Source organism: Rattus norvegicus, chromosome 16 (genome assembly GCF_036323735.1).
Source record: "Rattus norvegicus strain BN/NHsdMcwi chromosome 16, GRCr8, whole genome shotgun sequence".
Classification (NCBI taxonomy): domain Eukaryota; kingdom Metazoa; phylum Chordata; class Mammalia; order Rodentia; family Muridae; genus Rattus; species Rattus norvegicus.
The window spans coordinates 48,756,416-48,771,786 of NC_086034.1; the positions used below are offsets into that span (position 1 = coordinate 48,756,416).

The 15,371-nt window shown below is 38.2% G+C and overlaps 1 protein-coding gene across 12 annotated transcripts in view; it reads left to right on the forward strand.

Moving 5' to 3' along the window:
* The window catches only part of Tenm3 (teneurin transmembrane protein 3), a 2,726,621-nt gene that overhangs the window by 771,684 nt on the left and 1,939,566 nt on the right, over positions 1-15,371 (forward strand). The gene's annotated exons all lie outside the window — the stretch shown is intronic.

Below are 15,371 nucleotides of genomic sequence, written 5' to 3' on the forward strand. Positions count from 1 at the left end.
TTATTTTCTTTAATAGTTCATCCTTAAAGGAAGCCAAATCATTGGGATGAGAGTTTTAAGTGCTCCAGAAATTAGTTGTGCTTACAACCTGGAGGCTAAAGTGTGCTCAAATCATCCATTTCCAAAAGAAAGAAATCAAAGCAAAACAAGATACTGAACAGATGGGGAAAAAAATCACACAATGAGTGATTTAAATTTGTAGTTTCTGGTGCTTCTCATTAACTTTATCTGGTTTCTTAATTTTATTTAGAGATTTGTAGGTGACTGATGAGATTGAGAGACAGGAGTCAGACAAGCAAATCTGAACTACACCGCAGAGGTACCAAATCTCAGCTCTCTGACTTCATGTATGAGTTCTTTACCATTGACAAAGAACATCTTTTACATCAACAAAAATATCTATGTTACTATACGTATACATGTTCCTAAGTAAAGCTATTTTGTATGTAATTGACTTGCTTTGTCTGTGCTCTCTCAAGTGAAGTGTTAACTCATATCGACATGTGCTAGCTACCTCCAGGTTGCAATTTCAGAACGTTCAGCAGCCAAATTTCCACTCGGTGGGATAGGAGGTTGGTGATATAAAACACATCTTTCTGAGATCTTTTATAGCAATTAGCCCAGAAGCAATGCTGGTATTATACCACGATATAGCTTTTTCTACAGAAAAATTTGAGTTCTGCCCTTCTCTTGTCTCCAACTCACAGGATCGACAAGGGCACCTTCAAAATTTCCAGTTGCCCTGCATCAAGCTTCTGGCATTCCTTTAACTTTTATGGACCTTAAATAGTCAAACAGGTTCATGGCTTGACACAGAAAATAATATTAGGAAAACCCAGCATGAAACAGGGTGGGAGTGTATCAAAAGACATTTCCAATACTGGACTTAAGCATGAGGATTGAAAGGAAAAACCAAAAGAAAAAAAGGATCTTAGAGACAAAAATAGATCTGGAAGCTTGGGTTTGAGCTTCTCTGAAAGCTGCGACTTCATTGGCTTTAGAATGGCCACTTCTAGGATTGTGTGACTTCTGAAACAAAGAATGTGGCAAAACCTATGTCAGATGACAGTGTAGCTCCTAAGGGCACCTGCCAGGATCACAACTAAAATTCTAGATCACAGGAATTACAGAAAGTAGTTTATCTTTATTTTAAACAAAATGAATTGCCTTGTTTCCCTGAAGGTTCCATAAAATACCAGAAGAAAGCATGAGTCTCTACTGAGGTTCATAGATGCTGAGGTCCTCAATATGGGACATTAATTATCTGTGTATGAAAAGTGTTACCTACATTGAAAAGTTTCACAGCAAATAGACTGCACAGGAATTCTTGCATCTGAGCTGGCAAGAGACTCAGACCCTGAGAAGGGCTTTCTTTCCCTCCTATGGCTTTCTCATTTCTCCCTTTCTATCCCATCTCACAGCCCAACTTCTTTTTTCTGCTCCTCAGAAGTTCTGCAGTCAGCAGGCTCTCTCAAACTCACACAGAGAAAAATTTCTACATTTCCTATTTCACCATTCATAAATATGAACAACTCAATAAAAAAAATCAGTCATTCAAAGCTTAGGAGAATGGGAGAGTTATAAAGGCAAGTATTAAGTACACACACACACACACACACGCACACACACACACACACACATACACACACACTCACACACACTCAAAAATTGACTGCAGTATTGTAGCAACAATAGAGGAACCAAAAGAAAGCTTCACAAGAGGATGTGTAGTTATAAATCTGACGGGTTTGAAATTTTACCCTACATGTATTGACTCATCTCTCAGTTTCGTGGATGCTGATGGAGAGAGGAGCCTTCTGGATCAGGGATCTAGAACTGCTACCTTTCCACAACAGTAGTTTGAGAAGACTCAGCACTTTATTTTTCTTATCCAGTTCTTAGTATCTCACCTCCAGAGACTGATGCAGACAAAACCAAGAAAGCCTCTGCATACAGTAAGTTCAGTTAGAGGGTACGAACTCTAGTCTCACAAAATGTCCCTGACGGACTTAAGTCTTCAGAAGAAATCTGTGTTATTTGTAAACAGTCCGTCAGAGACACATGTCATCTCCTTTATAGAGGAACCTATATATTGGCTTTATAAGGAACCTCTTGAAAGGTAATCTAGACTAAATAAGGCCCACACCCTTACTTGCAAAGTGGAAGATATGTTAGAAATTTTGAAAATTTTTCTTCCCTAAGTGCTGTGTATCATAATGGGGATTTGAAAGACTGATGCATGCATAAAAAGAGATTATTATTCTTTCTAAATCTTGGCCCATCAACATTCTATAATGGAGAGGGGAGCTAATGAGGCCCCATCCTTACTGGAGGATTGATAGCTTGTGGGGAAGGTGAAGTCACAATCCTCAGAGGGGTAGCCATGGGTACCTCCCTGAAGCAAGCCTCTCCCAGGGTTATACAGACAGCTCTAATGAAGCAGGAAAACAACATGAAGAAGAAAAAGAAAAGAAGAAGAAGAAGAAGAAGAAGAAGAAGAAGAAGAAGAAGAAGAAGAAGAAGAAGAAGAAGAAGAAGAAGAAGAAGAAAAAGAAGAAGAAGAAGAAGAAGAAGAAGAAGAAGAAGAAGAAGAAGAAGAAGAAGAAGAAGAAGAAGAAGAAGAAGAAGAAGAAGAGAAAGAAAGTGACTAGAAGAGGGACTGTGTAACAGGTATATGGAGAATAATAAGAGAGATTCTAATGGAATTAAATACACACACACACAGCGAGAGAGAGAGAGAGAGAGAGAGAGAGAGAGAGAGAGAGAGAGAGAGAGAGAGAGAGAGAGATACACATAATATTAACCTCAGGGTTTAAGGAGTGTATTCACTGAATATCAAACATGATCAGGCAGAATCTGAAAGACAATACAATTAATAGTAACAAGGTATACTTTCACCTGAAGAAAATTATATATAATATATATATGACATAATCTAATGTAAATTAATAATATCAGGTTAGTAATTCATTCTTCAAACAGGAAGGGGCATTCATTTGAAGGATCTTCACTGAGTAAAAGTGAATATCCAATCCTTGTCTATTAATTTCAGCAGAGACCTGGTAGAATAGCACAACAAAGAATGATGACAAGAAAGGCCTCTGTACCATCAACAAGGTGGTAGCTAGAGAATGTTGCATCCTCATTCACAAGCACTTCTGTGGAATGGGATTCAGAAATCATGACCCCAGAATGCAAATAAAACACACAAATTTACCATGAAAATGGTATCTTCTATTGTGCCCATTGATACCATGTCCAATAAAGTAGTCCTGGCCAGAGGGTTAGGAACGTTCTGTACTGTATCCGTGTGTTTGTCCAGGAAGCATGATGAAGGGGAGACCTTGCTTTCTGGTAACCCATGTCGGTCTCACCATATCAACAGTCAGTGTGGAGAAGAATAAATGCCAAGGGTCAAAGTAACAGCCAGAAAACTAAAACAAAACAACAGGGACAAAATCAATCCTGTCTCCAAAGCAGAAAACAAATAAAAGGAATGGAAGGGGGAAGAATAGAAGTAAATCATCTCCTGTTCATGTCAGGAATATCCTGATATCTCCCAAAGAGAAAGGGCATGTAGCTTATATCTTGAATTGTCTTTGTAGTAAAAATAGTCACAAGCACATGTTAATTATGTTCAGTGTTTTATACCAATCTCAAAACAACATGGATACACTTACACAAACCTTCCTTGGTGATATCAACTAATGCTATCCAAAATTGAGTGACCGACATAGATCTGAAAGAAGCAAAGGGATATCAAGGGTGTCCATTTTCTTCACATGAAAAGTGTGGCCTTAATTGTATTTTAAGGGTATTATTAGAAGCCAAATAATAAACATTAAAAATGTAAACTAAGGAGGTGGTCAGGAAGCAAAAATATCAGTGACTTCTTTATTATAGGAAAAACACAACATATAATGATTAGTGAAAATGAATGCAAAAGCCAGCTAAGAGACAGGAAGGGAAAGACCAGACACCTGAAGGGAAGGAGAGAGGGTGCCTCTGGGAAGCAGAACTGGGAGGAGCAAGGACGCGTCAGGGACCATCAGTTTTTCATGATGCTTCTGTAGTACCATTATTAAAATACCCCACGTGTAACCGTATGTTAGAAATATAAAATTATTCATTCTGTATAAAATTTTTAAAAGATAGGGCATCTTAATTATAACAATCCCCTGTGGCCTTCAAATCAGGTCCTGCCTTAAAAACTAGCTTCATAAGAAATTCCAAAAATTTAACCTTACTCATATTTGAATGTAAGTACCACATGAGGAATCTTGAGTGTTAATAAGTGTGTGAAATATGTCTGGTGAGTTATGTGAAATCTATACATTAATAACATTTGTTGACAAGGCAACAATAATTTAGAACTGATTTTCTGGAAAGAACTGTTGTTTTCCTTTTCCCTAGTACTAGGATGCTATTTCTTAACCCTCAAACAAAGCGTTTCATAATAATTCACTGAGAAAAGAGCATAGGCTTATGCCTCTATATCACCTTCCAAGAAACCATGTCTTATCTCTCCTCTTTATGCCTTGTTATTTGAAACTTTTATTCCTGCCCACTAGTTCCAAGCTTCATAATGATGTTCAGACTAATCCAAAGGGCAATTTACACTTAACCTTTCTTCATAGAATTCCCTGAGTGGGTTGTCTGAGAAGTGCATTTACAATTCGTACCACAGACAACAGACTACAGTTTGTCTCTGAAATTGGCCTTATGAATTGTAACCACAGGAGGAGACAGGAAAGGTTTTGCATTCATTGCATCTTGGCAAAAGGATTAGAGCTCCAGCAGCTTTCCCCGGAGTCCAGTCAAATAGAATCAGGGGTGAGGAAATTGCTGGCCTTTTCTATTGAGCTGCCACAGGCCTCATCCAAAGAGGCCCTTTGCTGAGGAAGGGCTAGAAATGACTTTAAACTTCTGATCTATAAAGAAGTCTCACTCTGCATTTGCCAATATTCCTTGCTCGCTCTGTCTCTCTTTCTCTTCACTGTATCAGTGTATATATGGCATGGGACACTGGCAGAATATATTGGCAGACCTTGTAAATGGAGTAGCTCTTCAAACTGCTGGGTTGGTTGACAGCATCCTTGGGAGGTTGTTCTCTAGATGCCCCCTAATGGACATCTTAGAGGAACACTGACATCCTAATGTAAGATGGTCTTGTCCGTTCCTCAGAGGAATTGTTGCTTGATTCAGAATGGAACAGAGAAAGCAAATGAACCTATCAATTCCTGAGGCAATTACAGGCACATAATAAACATTTCATGGAGTCAAGCATAAATACAGCTGGGATAATCCTTGGAAGCCACACAAAACAAATGTTAAATAAAACATGACACTGAGCGGTATTAGGCCATTAGCTTCTTTGGATGACTAATGGAGAAAAATTACTCTATCAATAGCAAAGCATGATCCTAATTCTTAGGAAAGTTATAAATACAAACCCAAAATTCATCCAATAAATATTTCACCTGAGAAGTATTTCATGTCACTTCACCAATATCTTCAGTAATTAATATCCCAAAAGTCTATGATGAGATTACTCATTTCAGACTATAATCTCAGCACATAGATATTATACATGATAAATCTAAATTTTCCTGGTAATCCTAATATGTCACACACACACAAACACAGGCACATGCACATGAATATGTTTGTATATGTACAAGTCAGTAATTAAAATTTTATACCATGGAGATCCCAATGGAGGAGGTAGAGAAAAGACTGAAGGAGCTGAAGGGGTTTGCAACCCCACAGGATGAACAATATCAACCAACCAGATCCCCCAGAGCTCCTGGAGACTAAACCACCAACCAGAGTACACATGGAGGGACCCATGGCTCCAGCTGAATATGTAGCAAGGATGGCCTTAGTGGGCATTAATGGGAGGAGAGGCCCTGGGTCCTCTGAAGGCTTGTTTCTCCAGTGTAGGGGAAGGTCAGGGAAGGTGGCGGGGAGTGAGAGGGAGTGAGTGGGTGAGTGGGTGGAGGAGAACCTCATAGAATCAGAGGGAGGTGAATGGTATAGGGGATTTGCAGAGGGGAAACAGGAAAATGGGATAACATTTGAAATGTAAATAAATAAAATATCCAATTTAAAAATCTTATACCTAATTTAAATAGATATTTTTTAAGTATTTTGATTTTTAAAGTCTAGGAAATTTGAAAGCAGAAAATAATATTCACTCTACAAGCGAACGCATGTGAGCCTGCATCAGAGTCTCAGATTTACAGACTTGTACTAGGTGCTCATTAAACTTGTTATTTTCAAACTTATCTTAAACTCCAAGGAAATGTTATGTTCATGTTCGGTAGTAAACCAAGGAAATGTTATGTTCATGTTCTGTAGTAACTAGGGATATGGTTTGCTCAGGGTTACATGCATCTGTTCAAAAATGGGATGAACGATAATCTTTCCAGGCTATCATCACTGCTTTTTAGAAAGAAAGCCTAAAGAATAATGGAAATAAAAGTATTTTTTGGGAAGCACATTAATTATGTTCCCTCCCATGCCTAGTAGAATTACGTTGTGGTGAAATAAAGATGCTAACCTGGGGATTTCTTCAATGCTTCATTTATTGCCTTCACTTTGTCCCTCCACTGTTTGGTCTTCTCTAATCATGTGTGTGTGTGTGTGTGTGTGTGTGTGTGTGTGTGTGTGTGTGTTTAACTTCATGTCATACATATTATTGTTCAGATCATGTATATCTGAAGCAATGCCTTATTAATTTTTGGCTTAAGTGTCTTTCTTGAAATTCAAATTTACCTGTATATCTACCCAACATTTCTATATTTTGCATGTAAGTACTTTACATATATCTCTCACTTAGTTCCAAACCTTCATTCTCAGACATAGATGATCAAGGGAATGGTGATGTTGCCAGCCACAGAATGATGGGGAAAAAATCTCATTTGTAACAGAAAAGGATTTCAGGGGCCAAGAAAGGTGGGAGAGTAAAAGAAGAGGGCTGTTTATAAATCTCCCATCCTGGATGAACGTGGAGAGAGAATGTGCTTGAATCAAGTGTTCTTGTTTCCCTTTGTCAGTGAAGACAAATGATCCTCCTCACCTGTCCTCATATTCAGGATAGGTTTAATTTACAAATGCAATCATTAGTGACCACGTAATAATTATCTTTACATGAATAGTATAATAATAGGTTTTATGCATTATACACTGGATGTCAGATTTTTAAAGGATTATTAACTGTATATTACTTACTGAGGTGGAGAACGTTTGATATAGCATTAAAGTAGCATTAGAATTAAACATATACAAGGGTAAATATATAAAACATCAGAAAATCCTTTCTAGTCTCTAAAATAATGCTTTGGGTAAGCTCACCTACCACTCAGTACAGCTACATAAGAAGATACTCAAAAGCAAGATGTTAACATTATCTTGGTTGTCATATTTGGTGATCTGATCTGATAACACCTTCCAAACAAAACCCTTCTCCTCAAAGTACCATAAGTACTAAGTCCATGTCTCTTAATTAGGACTGGTTGAATTCCAACAGTGAGCATATTACCTTTTTCCTTCTCATGAAACTGAGCCAGACACCATAATCTCCAGTGGATGAAAGGAATAAGAAATAATGTAATGAGTTTCCTAAAACAATTAAGACATCCAATCTCCCAGAGAGAAATGACATTGCTTTTTCTCTATGTGAATGAAGGGCATGGTTGGGTTCCTTATTACCCGGCAATTGTTTAGGTATGGATGTTGCTAAACTCTGTTTTAAAAACTCCCAACTTCAGTTGCTGATGGAACATACTCCTCCACATACGCAGGGACAATTATCTCTCAACATTTGCCTGCAGGATTGTGACCCCCAATGGCTTTAGCAGGCTCATAACTTCTAGGCAACAAAATAGGCCTGTGTTCCTGAAATCTCTTAACAGAGGCACTGCTGGAGGGGAGGGCACAATGATACCGTTTGAGAACTGTCAGCAGTGAACGCTGTTAGCTTGTAAATTATTCCGAGCGCGTTAAGATAAAGGAACTGCACCTTCGTTAGCTAATGTGTTTCACCTGCAAAAATAACAGTTGCTGCAGCCTCAATAAATTTGAGCCGGCAGGGAAAAACAAGTTTGATTTCCCCCAGTTTCTTGTATACTATTTACACAATTCGGTTAGCATTCTCCCTAGGAAACGCAGCTAGTTGGGGTAAATTAGCATAGCTCAGTCATTTGTTCTGCGCATCCCCTCATTGAGCTGAAGGGATTTCATACTGTGGCCTCTTTCATGTTTCTTCTTAAATAAGACTATTTATACCTGAGACAAATACACATACCTTTATAAAACGAAGGGAAGTGGAGAGGAACAGTTGCTATCGCAATCAACTTTTCCAAGCATTTAACTACTTTTTCTTGATGATAAAATGCTTCGCTGTTTCTCTCCCCTGCCCCACTTTGAGGCAGTTTAGCATATTTTACTATGGATATTTTCAGACTCTAGGTGTTCTGAGACGACTCTTCCAAGCTGCACATACAATTCAGCTGTGAAGAATTGCAGCTTTTGGATACCTTGTCTGATTTCAGGATGAGTTCATAAGTTACATCGCTTCTATATGAAGCTGTATCATACTGGGCACGGTGGGTACCTGCAATGGTTGGGGTAGGAAGCAGACACAGACGACCAGAAGTATTGCAGGTAATCACTGGTCACCTCATCTAGCTAAAAATGGTGAATTACACAGAGAGAGACAGACAGAGAGAGAGACAGAGAGAGAGACAGAGAGATAGAGACAGAAAAGGACTGAGAGAGAGAGATAGAGAAAGACAAAGACAGAGAGAGAGACAAAGATAGAGACAGAAAGAGACAGAGAGAGATACAGATAGAGAAAGATAGAAAGAGACAGAGATAGAGAGACAGAGAGAGGCAGAGAGAAATTTTCAAATGGTGAAATGGTGAAGGGTGACAGATGTCCTTTGCCACAGAAGTTTGTACCTATAGAGGTTCATGTATTCAAACTTGTACACACATACATTTGCAAACACACAGGCGTGTGTGCACGCATGTGCACACACACACACACAATAAATTGTGTGAAGAGAAAAAAATGAACTGGTATCAATCTAGGAAAAATAAATCTAGTCATTACATTAGTCTTGGTTGTTTTGGTGATATGAGGTTAACTTTTAAGGTTGTCCATTCCAACTGACCTGCTGGGAATTTCATTGATAGTAAGTAACTCTAAACATGTAGCAAGGTTAGGACAATTGAGAATATCCTGAAAGTCTCATAGGGGGCTACCGTTGAATTGGGGAAGTAATTAGTCAAGCTTGTTAAATCAGCCCTTCTTAACAGCAGCAGTGATCAGATACACTGCTCTATTCTGAGGGCTTACTCCAACATATTGTAACATTCACTTCTTGTTTCTGGAAATCTGTCCCCCGCAGCTTTACAACCTCCTGTCTTGTGGATGTTAGAACTCCATCTGTTTCACCAGCCCACTCAAAGATTTTCTTAATTTAAATGACTGACTTCTGGGTTGTGAATTATTTGCAAAAGAACCGATGAATACCTTGGGACCTGTCCCTTTCACCCTTTTACCCTCAGCCATAATTACCCCAGGTCCACAGACGACTGAGTCTCGTTTCAGACCTACAATTATGTGCCAGGCGGGAAAAGGAAAACGTTGCCCGGATCTACAATCTATATGTTGCTATGATACAAACAAACTCGGTCAATTTTTTTTTCTCCTTTCTGTACAGAAGATGAAAACTAGAGGGACTGATTATTTTCTACCTTAGATTTTGGCTTAGGAATTGAAGCATCACTCATTTCTAGCAATAGGCATGGATTTTGAAACTGTCATCTCCCCCTGTCAGGCAAGCACTCACAGGATGCCCAGACAGCGAGGAGAGATAACAGGATTCTGGGAATCCAAGCGATCTGCCTGGTCTGGCCTTGAGAAGCAGAAGCACTATAGTGCCTCATTAAATGGTCTTCTCCTTTCCTTTGGGTTTCATCCAGGACTGCAGAGGCATCCTGGCTTGTGGAGCATCGCTCTTCTGCTTGTGGCTGGTGTAAACAGATCGGAACTTGATATACGTGTGCACTCTTTGCCTGAACGTTTTCATTTCTGGAGTGGTTACAGCTGCTCCCAATGCTGCTACAAAATACCTTTTAACCAAGAAGACTGCGGCTTCCCTGCTGTAAGCCACTGTGGATGGATGCGTGCTTCATCGGTTGTGCTCTGACACTGTAGAAATAGAGACTCAACAGCAAATGCTTCTTCCCTTTGATTCCATTATAGGCTGCTGTACCAACTCACAGCTGGAAACAAATTAAAGTCGTTTTATTTTCTGATAATACAAGGAAAGTGGTTTCCAAGGAAAGGTCCTATTATAATCATTCAGGATGTTTTCCCTTGCAGGAATATGTGTCTGCCTTGGCTAAATTAGATTGGTTTGCATTTAAATGTTGATAACTAAGAGAGTTCTTACATGACTGAAGTTTTGCAAGGTGTTGCATTTGGGCAGTTATATGTCATTGCCACCTGGTAGGTCCCGCTTCATGTAATCGTTGGTTGTGTGTTTCCTTTTCTTCCAAATTGTGGGAATATTTCAAAATCAAATTGCTGGCCCATTTATTTTAGAATTATTCTTGTTTATATTAAGATATTGGCCTTTAGTTTCTTTTGTGCTTCTGCATGCATTTTTCTTTTTGGAAAAAAAAATGAACATTCTTAGTCTCTCTGGATGTCAAGTTTCTTTCTCTAACTTTTAAAATTATCTGTGAATCTCTCTCCACGTATGCCTGAAATACAATCAGATAAGGCAAACACTTCACACACCCAAGGGAACTGAAGGCCTTTCCATCAGATGAGTATGTCTGTGAGGTGTTTTCCTTTCTTTAAATTAGAACAAAACCCGAAAAATGGGCCTCAAGACAAGACCCACAATGCCTTTGGCTACCTTTATTAGTTTAAGCACCTTGCTGACATTTGATAGCAAAACACACAAACAGCCGTCTGTGTCCTTTCTTCCTGTCTTGCATTTGCCCTTTAGCTAATGGCTTTAATTTTTATTCTTCTAAGAAAGATTGCTTGAATTACAAAGTAGAGACCAAGTCATTTCTCTCTTCTTCTTTTTCTTAGTGAAGTCACAGTAAGAGAGAATCAGTTAAAAAGACAGCTCAGAATTTTTTAAAAGAATTTCAATTGTTTAAAAAAGGCAAAACATTATCCTCTACAACCATATTAACCATGGGCTTGGGCTAGACTTCTCAAAAATAGCATGGTCTTTCTCCACCTATTGCTGTTTTCAACAAATGATCATAGGTAATAGCTGAGGAAACTAAGAACGTACAAGCATAAAGTATACCAGTATTCCACCCTGCCATAGTTTTAACATACATATACATAAATATAATGTATAATATATATAAATATAAAATCAAGGATGTCACACTGAGACCCAAAAATATTGTGCAAATGTGTGTCACCTATCCTTTGTCTCTCTGGCCACATTTACTGTCAGCTTTGCAAATGCAGAATATCTCCATTGAACGTGTCACAGCTTTCCCCATTGCTACTACTCTCTGCCAATTTCGAGATGTGCATGCTTGTCTTAGGGTTTCCATTGCTCGGAGGAGACACTGGGGCCACAGACATCATCAAAAAGCACAGTATTTAATTGGAGGATGGCCTAACATTCATAGCTTTTGTCCATTTTCAACATGTTGGGAAGTGTGGTGGTGTGCAGGCAGACACAGTGTTGGAGAGACAGTTGAGGGATTTACATCCAGATCCAAAGGCAGCAGGAAGAGAGGAAGACCCTAGGTCTGGCTTGACCTTCTGAAACCTCAAAGCCCACCCTTTCCCTACGATACACTTCTTCCACAAGGCCATACTTACTTCACAAAGGCCATGCTTCCAATAATGCCACTCCCTATGTGTCTGTGCGGGGTGGGAATTTTCATTCAAAGCACCACAAAGCCCAAACACCAGTTATATATCCTTGGGTATTCATTTCCTTACAAAAGGTTCAAGGTCATACAGAACATAAAAGAAATGCATTTGTATGTTTTCTGCTGTTGAAAATTTAGTTCTCAGAAATAAATTTAAAAATAGAACAACTCTCTGAGGGCATAAGTAAGATTTGCCTCTCTTATATGTTGCATATACAAAGGCATACTAAATGTTTTAGTTGATCAATTAATTCAAAACTTGAAGTCATATATTTCAGATGTCTTGGCAGGATTAAGGGTTTACTACGTGTCTGTGGGTGTCCTGTGCATCTGTTAGATCATTTCTGAACTTTTAATTTGAACATTTTTGTTCCTCTCATACCACAAGAATGTTCTTTTTGAGATGGGACTGTTATTTGAAAGTTTGATATTTGTACCTTAAAGAATCATGAATTGGGATATCAGCTAATTCATAAGAAAGTAAAAAAAGGGGGAGCTCACTGACATTTTGTTAACTTTTCATTAGTTCATTTAAAAGCAAAATTAGTCCTAGAGTAACAAATAATATGTAGAAACCAATTCTCTTCATATGTTGATTTTAGTTTTGAGTTACATAGATTCCATTCAGCTAGCAGTAGCCATATGTTATGCCACTTAACAGCTTAGGAGAATGATTGCTGGTCATGACTAGAGTTCATATCTCATTATTCTTTGGCTCTAGTTTCAAACAGGGCCATGTTAAAAATTCCTAGTTGATGGTTGATCAGTGACCCAATGAAGTGAGTTGTTGAAATATCATTGCAGTTCATAGGAGCCACCTGTGTGATTCGTGATGTGATTGCATGCAACATTCTTGCTGACAACGTCAGACAGGGTCCAATGGTTAATGGTCCATGGAGAATTAACTACTCATATCCCCAAAGGTCCATTTTGTAGGGAAGGTATGATGCCCAGTGACAAAGCTTGCAACTCCATCGCCTCTCCAGTGTGGCTTGCAGTATTATTTCTAGCTTCCTATATTCCAGACTGTTTTGATTGATTTCTCAGTTTTGTCCAAGTATGTACTATGACATAATGATTCAGATACTCTTGTTTTTATATTATGTAAATACAGACTTGTACTTCCTTCACCCAATATCTATAAGTGGAGCAGTGTCTGAAACATAGCATTCTTTAGTAACAAATTTATTAATCATATATCCAGAGATGTAATATATGTATGAACATAACCACAATTTAGAAAGTATACCTAAGACAAATTAAAATCTGTCTTCTTTTAGAAAAACCTTTCAGCAGTCACAATGCCTATTATTAATATTATTATTAGTTAACACTTACTTGTCATAATTTAGATGGTAAGAACCTTTCAATTACAATGTTCAGTATGAGATAAAGGTTTTCACTCTCAATCTTTTTGTGCAGCTGCTTTAAAACTTTTTTATACAGGGGAAACTTATGACAATTGGAATTATTAAAATTCCCTTCAGGTGGAAACAAATGGATACAAAGTAAAATGGCAAATTTTGGGAGTGTGAAACTGATGTGGGGCACATAGACAAAATGCTAAAGTTTATTTGACGCAGACGATTTTGAGGCTCTAGCATACTGGAAGCAAACACATTAAACCTGCATGCAAGAATATTACATAGCTGAGCATGGCGACGTGTGAGGAGTAAAGGAGATCTGGGTAATCTGGGCAATACGTTAGATTGTCTGAGATATCGGTTGTTAGCTGACTCTCTGAGAGGAATCTTGTGAGTTATGCCTAAGTGATGAGACTTGGGAAAATATTGTGAGAAAAATATCGTGCCTCAGGTTTCCACTGCTCTAATAAATGCCCGAGATAAGCAGTCTATAACTGCACGCAGTTTACCTTGCTGGACAGTCTTATCTCATGGTCATTTGTTCTAATTGCTTTCTGTGTGTGTTAAGTCAGCAGTGTGAGGGAAGCTTTTGTCAGAACCAGCCTTTCCTGTCATAGCAGGAAGCAAAACACAGCACAGCAAAAACGGGGCTCTGACAATCCCCTTTGAGGCCACAGCTCTGCTCGTGTAAAATACCCAACAAGGTCACATATCTTAAAATATTTCATTGCATCCTAAGAATGAGAGTCTGTTTAAAATGATTTACTGTATCTGACTTTGGAAAAGTTTCAACTTTGAACGATGGTGGCTTCTACAGCAAGTAAGAAAGAAACAAGTTTGGCAGCCCTGGGTAGGAAGGGGTAAGACTGGAGAGTATATCAAGGGGTTAGAAGTAAAAAAAATACTGGAAAGAAAGAAATTAGACACTAGAAAGAATCCAGCTCAAATATGCATCAAATTGTGTGTGAGGACTGTGTCCACCCCAAAGCTAGTGAATGCCAAAGAAGTAGCTCACATCTGGGCTGAGTCACGAGTCATACATAGCCCTGCTGAGAGCTAGCATTGCACAGCTAAGAGATCATGTCCTACTTCAGACTTACGCCTATAAGATAAGATATTACACAAGTGGTCTCTACAGTTTATTAAACTAAAAAATATTCTCTATCTATTTTCAAGATTATTGAAATATTCTCATTTTTGTTTCAGAGATACGGTCTTACCAAAATACCAGCCTGGCCCTAAACTCAACAGTCATCCTGCCCCATATTCTTGAGTGCTAATGTTATAGACATTCAACCCAATGTTTGATTCTTCATGTATTTTGAGGAAGAGACAGTTGGAATATAAATCTTCTGGTATTGCCCAAGCTTTCATTTCATGAACTTTCAAAAGGGATTGATAAATATCAGTTTTGTTTATATTTATGTATTTAACAGGGGAACCAAGGATCACATGAATATCAAGCATCCAATGGCATGTTCAGAGTTAAATAAAGGTGTCAATCATCCAATGATGTGTTCAGAATTAAATAAAGGTGTCAATCATCCAATGACATGTTCAGAGTTAAATAAAGATGTGCCATTTGCATGTTTCCTGACTCCCAATGGTTGGAATCAACCTCCAAACGATTAATCACTTAGCTAAGGTTTAAAGTCTCTATAAATGTGCCTAATATATAAAAATAAAATTAATTTTGATTCATGTAGCAGCTTATAAGCAAATATAATTTACTTTAGAATTTTACTGTGGCAAGTCATAAAATGAAAACATAAAGAGGGCAACTGTAGATTTTCCAATAAATTGAGACTGTTATTGCCATGAAAATACCAAGCTGTATATTCCTTGGCTGAGAAAAAGATAGTTAACAGAACACCATGATTTCATTTCTGCTCACATTGATGATTTTAATTGATTTCCTTGTGTATTGAAATAATTAGGAAAATTTTCTCAGAAGCAAGTGATTGGTTTTAGAAGACATAAAGCATTGCTTAGAATGTTCTTGGGTGTATTGCTATTGAAGTCGAGTCTCTACCATGGATCTCTTGAGATTATTCTAACAATATGAAATGTGACCGA